This window comes from Pinus tabuliformis, chromosome X, assembly GCF_031772625.1.
Source record: "Pinus tabuliformis cultivar Carrire ecotype Pingquan chromosome X, CPIR1, whole genome shotgun sequence".
NCBI classification, from domain to species: Eukaryota; Viridiplantae; Streptophyta; class Pinopsida; order Pinales; family Pinaceae; genus Pinus; species Pinus tabuliformis.
In genome coordinates this window covers 16373237-16386771 of record NC_142308.1, presented here as the reverse complement: position 1 = coordinate 16386771, position 13535 = coordinate 16373237, and positions in this window count along the sequence as shown.

The window sequence follows — 13535 nt, the reverse complement described above, 5'->3', positions numbered from 1 at the left end:
TAGGAATCCCCCCTTCAAGATGTGGAATCTGATTATCAAATTCTTGAAATGATTTCGTTTTTGCGAATCTATCCAAGCGATCAAGTTGCCTCTCAACAACATTGTCAGATTTGGATGATTCAAGAAAAATTACATCTCTGGATATAACAAACTTTTTATTTACTTCATCATAGAGGCGGTATGCTTTGGTGGTGTTTGAATACCCCAGGAAGATACACTTACGACTTCTAGCACCAAGTTTGTTTCTATGTACCTTTGGTATCAAAGCATAATAGGTGGAACCAAAGATCCTGAGATGTTTTACCGAAGGAACATGTCCATACCATAATTCATAAGGAGTCTTGTTTCTTATAGCATTAGATGGACATCTATTCTTTATATATGCAGCACATAGAACAACATCAGCCCAAAACATTATCTTTACATTTTTGAAGAAAAGCATGGACCGTACCATATTCAAGATTGTTCTATTCATTCTTTCAGCTACACCATTCTGTTGGGGATTATAAGGCACAGTTGTTTGATGTTTGATCCCATGTTGGCGAAGATAGTTTTCAAATTCATTTGATGTATATTCTTTTCCATTATCAGTGCGAATAGACCCAATATGAGATTGTGCATCATTTTCAATCCATTTATGAAAATTATTGAATGTTTGAAAGGCATCGGATTTGTTCTTCAATAAATAAACCCAACACATTCTGGTGTAATCATCAATAAATGTCATGATATATTTATTTCCATTTGCAGAAGGAACAGGCATTGGACCACATAAATTTGAATGAATGAGTTCAAGCTTCCTATGTGCTCTTGAATGTGAATCATGAAAAGACTGTTTGCTATGCTTTCCTAGAATGCAAGCATCATATTGCTTATGTTTCCTAGGAATTGTAGGCAAACCAACAACACCATTTTTCTTCAATAAGCGGAGACTGTCATAGTTTAAATGTCCAAATCTAGCATGCCATAATAAACTTGATGGAAGTGTACCTTCTTCATGATGAGAAATATATGAGAAATGTTGTGCATGAGCAGAGGTTCCTTGCAGTTTGAGAAGCCTTTCTTCTTCTATTCCCCTCATGACAAGTGAGTGGTCAGAAGCTTTTCTTACCTCAAGCTTGCCATCAAACATATGAATGGAGTGACCTTGTTGGCGGATGTGGACCAAGGATAGCAAGTTTCTCTTGAGCTGTGGGAGATATAGAACATGATCCAGAAGAATGTCTGGAAGACCAGGCAGTTTAAGCCTGATGGCTTGATTTTTGACTGATCTGCAAAGTATACTGCTCCATCAACATTATCAGTGAAATCTTCAAAAAAATCTTTTCTATGAGTCATGTGACAGGTTGCTCCTGAATCAAGCAACCAATCATTTTTCGAAGAAGCAAGTGAAGCATTAAACAAATCTTCATTTACTCTAATGTTACATTGTGCCTCAATATAGTGAGCAAATTCAGGTGCTTTACCTTTGTCTGTATCATCAGTTTTACCTTTCTGTTGGTTTCTTTTCTGCTCAATATGTCCCATGGTAGCTTGCATGTAGAGGCATCATTTGATCCATTTCTTTTGCAGCGAATGCAGTGTAAGTCTGCCTTTTCTCCTTGAGAATGTCTGCCCCCCTGCCTCTGAAATATCTTCCTCTTCCTCTTCGTCCACCTCTTTCTCTTGTAGAATCTTGAGCAGGATGATTTTCTTTATGAGCAAGGCACACAGTCTCTTCAGAAGATTCAGGGGTTGTCTTCTTTCCAAAGGCTTTCTCTCTTTCAGCAAACTTTTTCACAAGAGAGTCAAAGGTTATATCTTTAAGATTTCCATTTGCTTGTAAAGACTCAAGATAATTGGAGTAAGTAGGATAGAGTGCATTGAGAAAAGCAATAAGAGGGATATCCAGCTCAACCTTAGTGGATTTGATATCATGCATTATAGACTTTACTTCAAATGCAAGAGCAAGAGGATCATTATTTTTCAGTTCAAGAGTGAAGAGTTTAATCATGAGTTGAACAACTTCAAGTGCAGAATGTGAGTCATAGAGTTCTTTCAGCTTTTGTAAGGCTTCAAAGGCAGTTGAATATGATGAAATATGAAGACTCACCTCTTCATTTACAGATGCTGCGATTAATGCATAGGCTTTGCTATTCTTGTTTTCCCAAATGACGAGCTCTTTGTCTGAGGTAGGTTGTACAGGGTCATTGTCTCCTTCTCCGACACACACTCCTTTCCACAACTCATTGAAGATGAGGGTGTGTTTTATCATCCGGGACCATTCAGGATAGTTCTCCTTGCCAGTGAGAACTATTCCTACCATAGAGATGATTGAATGCATTCTGTAAAAAAATACTTCTGCTGATAGAAAAAATACTTCTGCTGATATACAGTGAAATTGTACTCAAAAGGGTAAAAAGATTTCAAATACTTTATGCACTATGTTTTATTCAAATCCCTCCAATGTTTATAAAAACATCCTCATATAATATATCCAACATATAACTGGACCATACTATAAACTTAGTTCATATTCCATATATATAAATCAATAAAATTTTATGGGACAGCGTTATTACCATATACCAACTCTGATATAACAGGCCTCTGGTCGGGGATTTGTAACCCACAAACTTCAACGTGTACCCAACAAGAAAGTAATGCGGTCAACAGTAAGGAATGGTAATTTGACTCCTTGTAAAGTGAGAAACTCGACCAGGTGGACAAATACACTCCCACAAAGAATTCAATTGATGAAATTTTCTCTTTACACTTGTGAACTCCAGGCATAATGAAATTTGAGGATAGCTAACATAATTTCTCCCTTTTGACAACTCAAATAAACTCACTCACCGAAGAATTTCTTTACTCCTGTGTATAACAATAATTTCGGTTTCCGCTGATTCCTTGACACTGTGGTAGCAAAATTTTCTTGGAACTTGGCCGCTGGTCAGTAATTAAATTGTCGGTGTTCAGCTTGGGGAAGAAGAGAGGTTCAACAATTATTTTTACTTGACCCAATTTGGTATGGAGGCTCGGTTAGATTACGGCTCTATCAAACAATCAACCAACCCATACTTCTGCTAAACAACAACGCATTCAACACAGTTCTCTTTTCAATTTAATTTATAAATACACAGTGATTAATGAGAATAGAGGAACCTGGAGCCTCGTTCAGAGAGCAGCCCAAAATATCAGTCACACGTAGAGATAAAACCAGCCATATAGATTCAGATATACAAGCTTCAATAGATGCAACTCAACCCACTTAAATTACTAGGAAACTGGTTGAAGGTACTGGGCATTACTCAGTATAAACTCGTGCCCATCCAATAAAACCGTAGTTCAATTCCATATACAAAAGCAGTGTATTACCATTCAATAAAACCGCAGTTCAAACGCACAGGCATATACCAAACGGTGTAAATGCACAGGCATATACCAAAGTCGCAAAGCCAGTTCAATACCATATACAATTTCTGATACAAACTCATTCAATAAACAACGCATTCAACTTCGAACATAACGCATTCATTCAACATCGTTAATATTCAAAAACCATACGCATACCATTCAACTTCGAACCATGCGCATACCAGAAGCTGGATCTTCATCGATGGTGGCGTATCTCTGCAGTGGCACCGTCAGGCCTCAGCGCTAAAACAGGAAATGACAGTATGGACAGATGTACAGTGCTGGCAGAGGTAGGTTATTTCAGGTCTGAGGGGAATAAGGCAGAGGTAGAGGCCAGGGCAGAGGAGTTACAGGAGCATAATAGTTAAAAAAAAGGAGCTGGCTCTGATACCATGTCAGGCCAAGTAGTAACTCCACAAAACAAACAACTGATTCCTATTATTCCATAGGTAGGTCATTGTTATATACAATAGGAGTGATTGTTCAGTTCATCTTCCGATGACTGTTCACATTCCCAATTTATTTATTTACACAAAATCCCCCCAATCATGAAGATTAGGTGTCAACATAGATGATATCATCTATGCTCTTAACCGAAATACATAATTCTTGTTTAAATGATAGCATATATTTATTATTTCCATTCTTAGAGCATACTTAAATATTTAACTTATCATAAAGCCTTCTAGAAATTAAATACTAAATCAAAATAGTCACTTATTTGTATCTTATTGAATTTAGATTTTCATATAAAATACTCGAATTTCCTGGAAGGTATCACCACCTTGCCATGGGCCTGGCAATTACGTCCAGCATCCCCCACCGAGCACCTCCTACTCCTAACAGTCTCTAGACACCCACAGTCTGGTATCTTGGGCTTCAGGACTATCGTCCAGCCTCAAGTCACATACCAGGTTGTATGTTTGCCATTGTCATGTTCCCACTGGTTCTTTCTGCCCAACTCTAGGAAAATTTTAGCAGCCCCCTGCTTTCCTCCCACGCTCCCTTTGGGGAAGGGAGGTGGCAACTGTTTCTCAACTGTTCAAGGAGTTAATGTAACTGTTTCTATTCAGTTTTCTTAATCACACATTAATCAATTTCTTTTAACAAAATATCATGATGTTCTGGTTTCTTTTCCAATCTTAGTTTCTTAACAATTGTGTTAAGCAAAATTAAAAGTTCTAAAATTCTATGTAAAACTTGGTAAAATAAAAATAAATATTGAGCAACAAAGGGTGTTACAATGTACAACATGATAATAATAATAATAAAGTATAACCATTTATGAAGATATATTTTAATTTATTAATAAATTTAAATAAGATGAGATGAAAGTTTTAAAAGGAAAATGATAAAGATATTTCAATTCAATTTAAAAGTTAAAGTGTGAGTTAAATTGCAATGATTTTAAAAACCAAAGCAGGGAAGAAATAGCGTAAAGTTAAAATAAAAAATATGAAAGAGTTACACGAAAGTTTAATATATGAAAAATGAATTTGAAATCAATATACTAAATTATAAGTTTAAATACAAATAATTAAAGTATAAGCATTTAAATTTTAATAATAAAATTATTATATAAGAAAAAATCTCTAAAAAAAAACACTTATAGATTAATTAAATATATTATTTAGTCATAATTTTAAAATTAAATTATTATTAATATAAAAATTAAATATTTAAATATTTAATCAAAATTAATTATTAAAAAAATAATATATATAACATATATATATATATATATATATATATATATATATATATATATATATATATATAATCCAAAAAATATGACCATTTTTATGTTAATAAAATAACCAATAAAAAGAATGAAATAAATGCAAATTAATAAAAAGAATGAAATACATGTGAATTAAGTAAAGGATAAAATCATTCAAAGAGAAAAAGAAAAATAGATGGTTTCCCTATACACTTGCATTCCTATAAATGAGGCTATGGAAGTAATCTACTGTCTAATCGATCCTGATACTGCTCGGTTAGTTGAGATCTGCCTCACTTCAACCTTTTTTTGTTTTGAAGGTGAGTTCTTTGAGCAAACCTGTGGGGTTGCCATGGGCTCACCCCTTTTCCCTATTGTTGCGAATCTTTTTATGGATGACTTTGAATCCAAGGTTCTTAACTCAGCCCGTCTCCTGCCTAAGCTTTGGAAAAGATATGTTGATGACACTAATGTCATCTGGTCTCATGGCCAAGAGGAGTTGGACCTCTTCTTTGATCATCTCAATAGTCAATCCTCGGCCATTAAGTTCACCAAGGAGTAGGAAGTCGATGGCTGCCTCCCTTTCCTTGATATTCTTATCTCTAAGAATAGTGATGGTTCCCTCTCCCACCGAGTGTTTCGTAAGAAAACTCATACGGAGCAATATCTTCATGCTAGTTCCCATCATTTCCCGGCTCAGAAGTTGGGGGTTCTCAACACCCTTGCCACTCGTGCCTTAAGAATCTCTGATAAAAAGAGCTTCGAGGAGGAGAAATCCCATCTCCTTAATGTCTTTGTTGAGAACGGTTATAGTAGGCACTTGGGACATAAGGCTTTCCTCATAGCAGCTAAGAATTCGATAGCTAAAAGAGATAAGAAGGAGAGGATTCCCGGGGTCCATCTTCTGTTTGTTCAGGGGACTACGGACAGGATTGCGAGGATTCTTAAAAAGTATAATGTCCCCTCGACCTTTAGACCTCTCAATACCATTCGTAAGTCCCTCAGATCTGTGAAGGATCCTATCGACCCCAAGGACATGAAAGGGGTTTATATCATTCCTTGTTCCTGTGGGACCCCCTATATTGGTGAGACTGGTCGCTCCATCAATCAGAGGATTAGTGAACACGCAGCTGACCTTAGGCATAGGAGAGCCAAGTCTTCTGCTTTAGCAGAGCATGTTGAGAAAACCAATCATCATGTCTGCATCGAGGAAGCTAGTGTGATTGCTAGAGTGTCCCAATTCCATCATCGAAAGTTTAGGGAAGCGCTTGAGATTGAAAAAAGGCCGAACAATCTCAATAGAGAGGATGGTTGGAAGGTCAGTAGTTGCTGGGTTCCAGCCCTCTCCTCCTAGTCATGATCTTCCTGCCTTCCCTTCCCTTTATTTTGTTTTCTCTCGTTGTCTTTTTAGAGTTTTCCCTGGGTTTCTTGGAGCCTTTGGTCCTTGTGGTTCATTTAGTTTTAAGGTTTGTATAGCACTTATTTATGCTATTAACTTAAAGAAAATTAGCGTGAAATTAATCTTGGATGATTTTTAACCATTAAGTTAAATATTATAATTTTCTTTCTAACCCTTATATTACTCTATTGATTATATATTTAACTAACTTTTATTGATAACTATTGAATTAGAATTAATTTATTTTTAATTAATTTATCTTAATATATAGGATTAAAGATAACCTGCCCCTCTAATTTACATTTTAAATTAAAGGATATAACTTACTATTCATATATTACCCTAACATTTATATCCTTTATAGCTCACTACTCTATAACTTGGTTAACTTACTTTTAATTTAAATTGATTGATTTTATAATTTATATATATATTTCTAATATCATAATTATAATTAAATTACTCTACCTTAAGTTACTCTAACTTCTATAAATAACTATTATTTAAAATTAATTTAGTTTATTATTGATATTTATTAGTATATAAAACGTGACTTATATGTGAATAATTATTATATCTAGATATTTATGTATATTTATAGATTTAATAATTTTTATAACTAACTAACTATTAATGTGAATTAATTTAGGTTATAATTTATTTTTAATATATATTTATAATTATAATTCGATAAAAAAGGGTCCTTTTACTTTTGTTTTAATAAGAATTTATCTAACCTAAGTTATTTGTAATTAAATAATGGTCATACCAAATCTAGCCGTTATCAATTTAGCCGTTACATGGTCAGGGATTTTAGCTGTTGGAGTTTCTGTTCGATCTATTTAACATGCATAGCCTGATCTGCTCATTCAACTTGTCCTGACGATGAACCACACTAGTTGGTTCAAAACGCATCGACAAATGAAATATATTGTGATTTACGCCGAAAAATCTCTCATAAACATTAAATTACTTAAAAATAGAAGCATTGATTACTCGAATATAAAAATAAAATACTATTGCTAAAAAATAATAACATTATTTTAAAATTTTATATATATATATATATATATATATATATAATAAAATAATTATTTTATCTTTTATTTTTCCCAATAATCAAATTACAGTAAAGACTAAAATGTAAAACATCTGCAAATTATAATGCAAACTTTTAACAATAATCATTTAGTTTTACATGAACTTTTGATGGGCGAGAAAGAAATACGTGAACACTCGCACTTAGTAAGGAGCAGCGGTTCTCATGTAACCATATATTACACGAATAAATAAATACTTCTCAAAGGTCTCACCACCACATCAATTTACAATTATGTATTCTGTTATTTAAAATGAATAATCCAACCACAAGCAACATGCCAAAAAAAACATAATTTGAATTAATAATGCGAAGGGCAAGGGAATTTCAGTATCCTTATGTCAACCTTCATCAGAGGCTACACAGGTCACTTTGATGGTGAAAGTGGTAGCCATTAAATTTAAGAAAACTTTGACTGCCTTTGAGAAAAGTAAATCTTCAGATTGTCTGTGACATCTCCCACCATTCACCAGACACTGTAATTTGTGACATCCAGAGACATCAATCTGTTGCAACCACGTACAATGCTCAAAACCTTCCACCTCTTCTAACCCAGCGCACCGACTAAAACTTAGCCTCCAAAGCTGTGGACACTGCATAACCCCCGTATTCTCTTCATCTTCACACAACTGTTTGCATTCAAGTTCTCCAAAGACACCAAAGTTCCAATACTTGGCAGTTCCTCCAATTCCATGCACCTGCTAATATCCAGCGGTTTTAGTTTTGAGAGACCACAAAGCCTTCCTACTTTCCTCAGTGCACCACAATCACTCAAGTCCAGAGTTATCAATGTTGGTGGCAACAATCCAACCTCCACCAGAGCATTACAATGCACAATTTTGAGATGTTGAAGGTTAGGGCAAACATCTTCTGAATAGGATGCATACAAAAGGTCTCTTGAATTGCTAAATGTTTCAATTTCCCCTCCATCTTTTATGAATGGCGAGTCACTTGGCTGACAATCCTCCATTTTAAACACTTCAAGAGTGTCCATCTCTTTGATTGTCAACTCTCTCAACTAAGTCAACCTTCTAATGGACTCTGGCAAACATTTGAATCCGTAGCAAAAGTTGAGCTCAAATTCCTCCAAGCTCCTCAGAAAACTGAATGAGGGTATTTCTAACGATTTGCTCCCTAAATGCAGAATTTTTAAATTACTGAAGTATTCAAGAGCACTAGGCAATTCTTTTAAGTCTGTATCTAACAATTTCAGGCTTCGGAGGTTCGTTAATAAGTTGCTAAAGGAAACTGGGATCATTTGTAGATGGGAGCAGCTGGACAAGTTAATGGTTTGGAGGTTTGCTAGGTTGCCTAAGGAATCTGGGAGCATCTACAAATGGGAGCAGCTGGACAGGACAACGGTTTGAAGGTTCGCTAAGTTGCCGAAGGAGTCTGGGAGCATCTGCAAACAGTAGCAGCCAAAGAGGTTAACTCTTTGGAGGTTCGCTAAGTTGCAGAAGGAGTCTGGGAGCATTCGCAGACGGGAGCAGCGGGACAGGTTAATGGTTTGGAGGTTCGCTAAGTTGCCGAAGGAGTCTGGGAGCATCTACAGACAGGAGTAGCTGGACAGTTTAATGGTTTGGAGGTTCGCTAAGTTGCCGAAGGACTTTGGGAGCCTCTGCAGATGGGAGTAGCCGGACAAGTCAATGGTTTGGAGGTTCGCTAAGTTGCTGAAAGAATCTAGGAGCATCTGCAATTGGGAGCAGGCGGACAAGTGAATGGTTTGGAGGTTGGTTAAGTTGCCAAAGGAATTTGGGAGCATTTTCAAATGGGAGCAACAGAACAGGTGAATGGTTTGGAGGTTCGCTAAGTTGCAAAAGGAATCTGGAAGCATCTGCAGTTGGGAGCACCCCCACAAGTTAATGGTTTGGAGGTTTGCTAAGTTGCAGAAGAAATCTGGGAGCATCTGCAGTTGGGAGCACCTGAACAAGTTAATGGTTTGGAGGTTTGCTAAGTTTCTGAAGGAATTTGGGAGTCTTTGCAAATGGCAGCAGCTAGACAGGTCAATGGTTTGGAGGTTCTCTATGTTGCAGAAGGAATGTGGGAGCATCTGCATTTGGGAGCATCCGAACAAGTTAATGGTTTGGAGGTTCGCTAAGTTTCCGAAGGAATCTGGGAGTCTTTGCAAATGGTAGCAGCTAGATAGGTCAATGGTTTGGAGATTCTCTAAGTTGCTGAAGGATCTGGGAGCCTCTGCGGATGGGAGCATTGAAGCAGTCTAATGATTTGAAGGTTCACTAAGTTGCCAAAGGAATCTGGGAGCATCTGCAGATGGGAGCAGCGGGAAAGGTTAATGGTTTGGAGGTTCACTAAGTTGCTGAAGGAATTTGGTAGCCACTCAATCATTGAGAAACGAGTTAACTCCAAGTGTTTTAAGGACTACAAATCACCAAATTCCTCAGGCAAAGTTTTCAAACTAGTAGTATCTTCTTTTCCATTGCGCAGAACTAATTTTTCCAGATGCTTCAGCATCCAGATGGACTTTGGAATCTTGGAAACCGGAGAATCAATATGCAAATCCCTAATCTGTACAGGTACCTGCATTATTCACATTTTCAAAGTATGTTTGACGCTGGATGTCTACTTCTGTATACTGTTCTAGAGCAAGAAATTTTTTACAATAATGATAAAAGGAAAAACATACAAAATTACATGATTACATGGGATTCGTGTGTCCAGATCCTTTTGAATTCGGCCCCTTCTATTTGTAAAACTCTTAAATTCTCCAGTAGAATCCATGAAGGTAGGGAGGGGTACGGACATTTATCCCAACGTAGCCATATTAGTTGGGGCGTTTGTGCAGCGTTGAATATGCTTTGCACAGAATCTCCTTCAGCCCTAACCAGCTGCACACTGCTCATATGTTCCGCAAGCTTTTCAAACAATTGCAGAGGCCATTCGGCAACCGTGTTAATTCCTCGTACCTAAAACATGATTAGTATTTATGCAAATTATTTTAACAATTCAAAACTCAATCATCATAACACAATCATATTTATTCAGAATTCAAAACTTCACAACACAACACCATTTCCAGAGCTGATCTAAAACTTCAAAATACGTACATGTGATAGATTTAGAAGGTTGTAATTTGGGCGCCAAAGACGAAGCTGACTGTGTGGAGGTTCTTTCTCCGCGAGATCTCTGCCCAGATCTCGTAGATGATCGTGCATTGTTATTCGATTATACTTGTCTACCTCCAGAATGTGGAGGTTTGCCCTTACACCAAAACTTGTAGGTGTTGGTAAACATTACAAACCAGTAACTAGGATTACAAACATTGTAAGTTTAGAAAACCAAGTTCTCCTTCCCACCTGGATCCATCCCAGATTCTTATGGCTATATCCCTGTCTTCTCCTATAAAGAAACAAGTCACGTCTAGGAATATCTGCTTCTCCTCTTCATCAAGGCCGTCATAGCTAATCTGAAGCCTTTTTTGGATATCCATGGGAAGTACTTTGGAGATTTTGCGCAATTGGGCTTCCCAATACTTCAAATCATTTTGTCCATGCAGATGGGCGCCAAGCACCATAAGAGATAACGGCAATCCATCACAGTCATTCAAAAACTCTTCAACTACTTCTTCAAATCCTTCAACAGGATGAGATTGTTGGAAGGCGTGCGAGCAGAAGAGCTTTTCTGAGTGTTGTCTATCCAGTCCTGTTAGCTTGTTGATGGACGACTCTACAATAATAAGTTAACCTGCATGTGCAAAAAATGTTGGAACTACTACACACCTACATGCGGACTCTTAGTTAGAGCATGAGACTACATGCAAGATTCCTTCTGCATGATTTACTCCTTGATTTTCTCCTTCTTTAACTCCGCAGCTGGTTAGTTCTTCTGCATGATTTACTCCTTGATTTGCTCCTTCTTTAACTCTGCAACTGGTTAGTTCTTCTACATGATTTACTCCCTGATTTGCTCCTTCTTTCAATCTGCAATTGGCTAGTTCTCTCCGGAACTTGTTGTAGGTGTTGAGTCTTCTCATTGATCACCACTATGGTGCATTACCTTGGGATCTTCACCCAGTAATGCTATATCATGAGCATTGTAACCTATTTTCTAATGAATCATTCTTTTGTTCTTTCTATTTTCTTTTAGTGTTTTTGCTCTGCAAAGATGTGTGTTCAACCTTTACTAGCTAGATTCATCTGTGTAGGTTTTCTAACACATTTACATGGTATCAGAGCCCACAAGTTGCTAGATAAAAGGCGCACCAGTACTTTATTTTGCAGGTATTACAGCTTGGAGATCAAAGATCGACAAAAAAATGGAGTTTCCCAAAGCATCGATCCTAACACCGTACAACTATCACGAATGGAAGGACTAAATGGCTCGATACCTTCGTCATAAAGGGTTGTACAGTATTACCATGGCTACAGAAGTGGAACCCACTTCAGCGATAGAGAAATCGAAGTACCTCAACCTTATGGATGAGGCCCACGGATCCATATGCATGTGCATCTCTCCAGAGTTGCAGTGAACATATATGACCTACATAGCAGCTCCAAAATTGCAACCGGTGAGGTAAACAATGGAGCCAGACTGTATACATTTTCTGAATTTATTGAATCTAAATCCTCCTTATTGCTTACACATGTTGATGATAGTAGTAGGCTTTGGCACGAGAGGTTTGGTCACTTAAATTATAGGTATATGCAACAGCTAAGCAAGAATGAGATGGTGGAAGGCTTGCCAAATATCAGTTTCTCCAAAGGAGTTTGTGAAGGGTGTGTCCTTGGAAAACATCCTAGAGAAAATTTTGACACCGGCAAGACTCACAGAGCATCCTCTCCTCTAGATCTGATCCATAGTGATCTCATGGGGCCCTTTCCTCATCCTTTCATCAACAAAGCAAGGTATGTGCTTACATTTATTGATGATTTCTCACGGTATACTTGGGTGTATCTTCTCAGGGCCAAATCTGAAGTTTTTGCGCACTTTGAAGATTTCAAAGCACTAGTTGAGACACAGTCAGAGAGAAAGATCAAAGCCCTCCATATAGACAATGGGGGGGAATATGTTAACACAGCACTTTGGAACCTTTGCCTTCAGTGCGGCATACATTTGCAGTACACAGTTCCATACACTCTGCAGCAGAACGAAGTTACTGAGAGAAAGAACCGATCTCTCAAAGAGATGGCTTCCTGCATGTTGCATGCTAAGTCACTGCCTCATAAGCTATGGGCTGAAGCACTTAATTGTGCTAACTACATCCAGAACAGATCTCCTCATAGGTCTGTCAAGGATCAGACCCCCTTTGAGGCTTGGAGCGGCACTAAACCAGAGGTCACCCACTTCCATGTTTTCGGCTCCCGAGCATGGGCCAAGATCCCCTCTGAAAAGAGAAAAGCTCTTGATCCACAGAGCATTGAGTGCATCTTTGTTGGATACCTTGATGGTGTGAAGGGATACCGGCTCCTGATTTCCTCTACGGACAAGCTCATCATTGAGCGAAGTGTCAAATTTGAGGAAAGTCTCTCGCATGCACCTCAATTGCCGCATGCAAACACCTTTTATCTACCTCATGTCCGAGATGATGACTCAGTACACTCAGATGCAGATACAGAGCATGCAGATGCCGAGGTAGAGCATGCAGATGCAGAGACAGAGTCTTCAGATACAAATCTAGTGCATGCATATGATGATCCACATCCAAGCCCAGATCGGGCTTCCAGCAGTGAATCATATTCCCCTGTCATAAATCAGAGAACAAGGAGCTTACGTGAGATATATGCACAAGACCACCCAGCTGCTAGAAATGGTCTTGTGGGGGATAATTCTGATCTGCAGAGGACTAGCTCAGAGTTTATTGAGCCTCCTCTTGCCCTCACTGCCACTGAACCATCGCCATCTTGGCATTGTCATTTGGTTCATTCTTCTGATCCACAGTCTTATGCTGAGGCTGCTAGGCATCC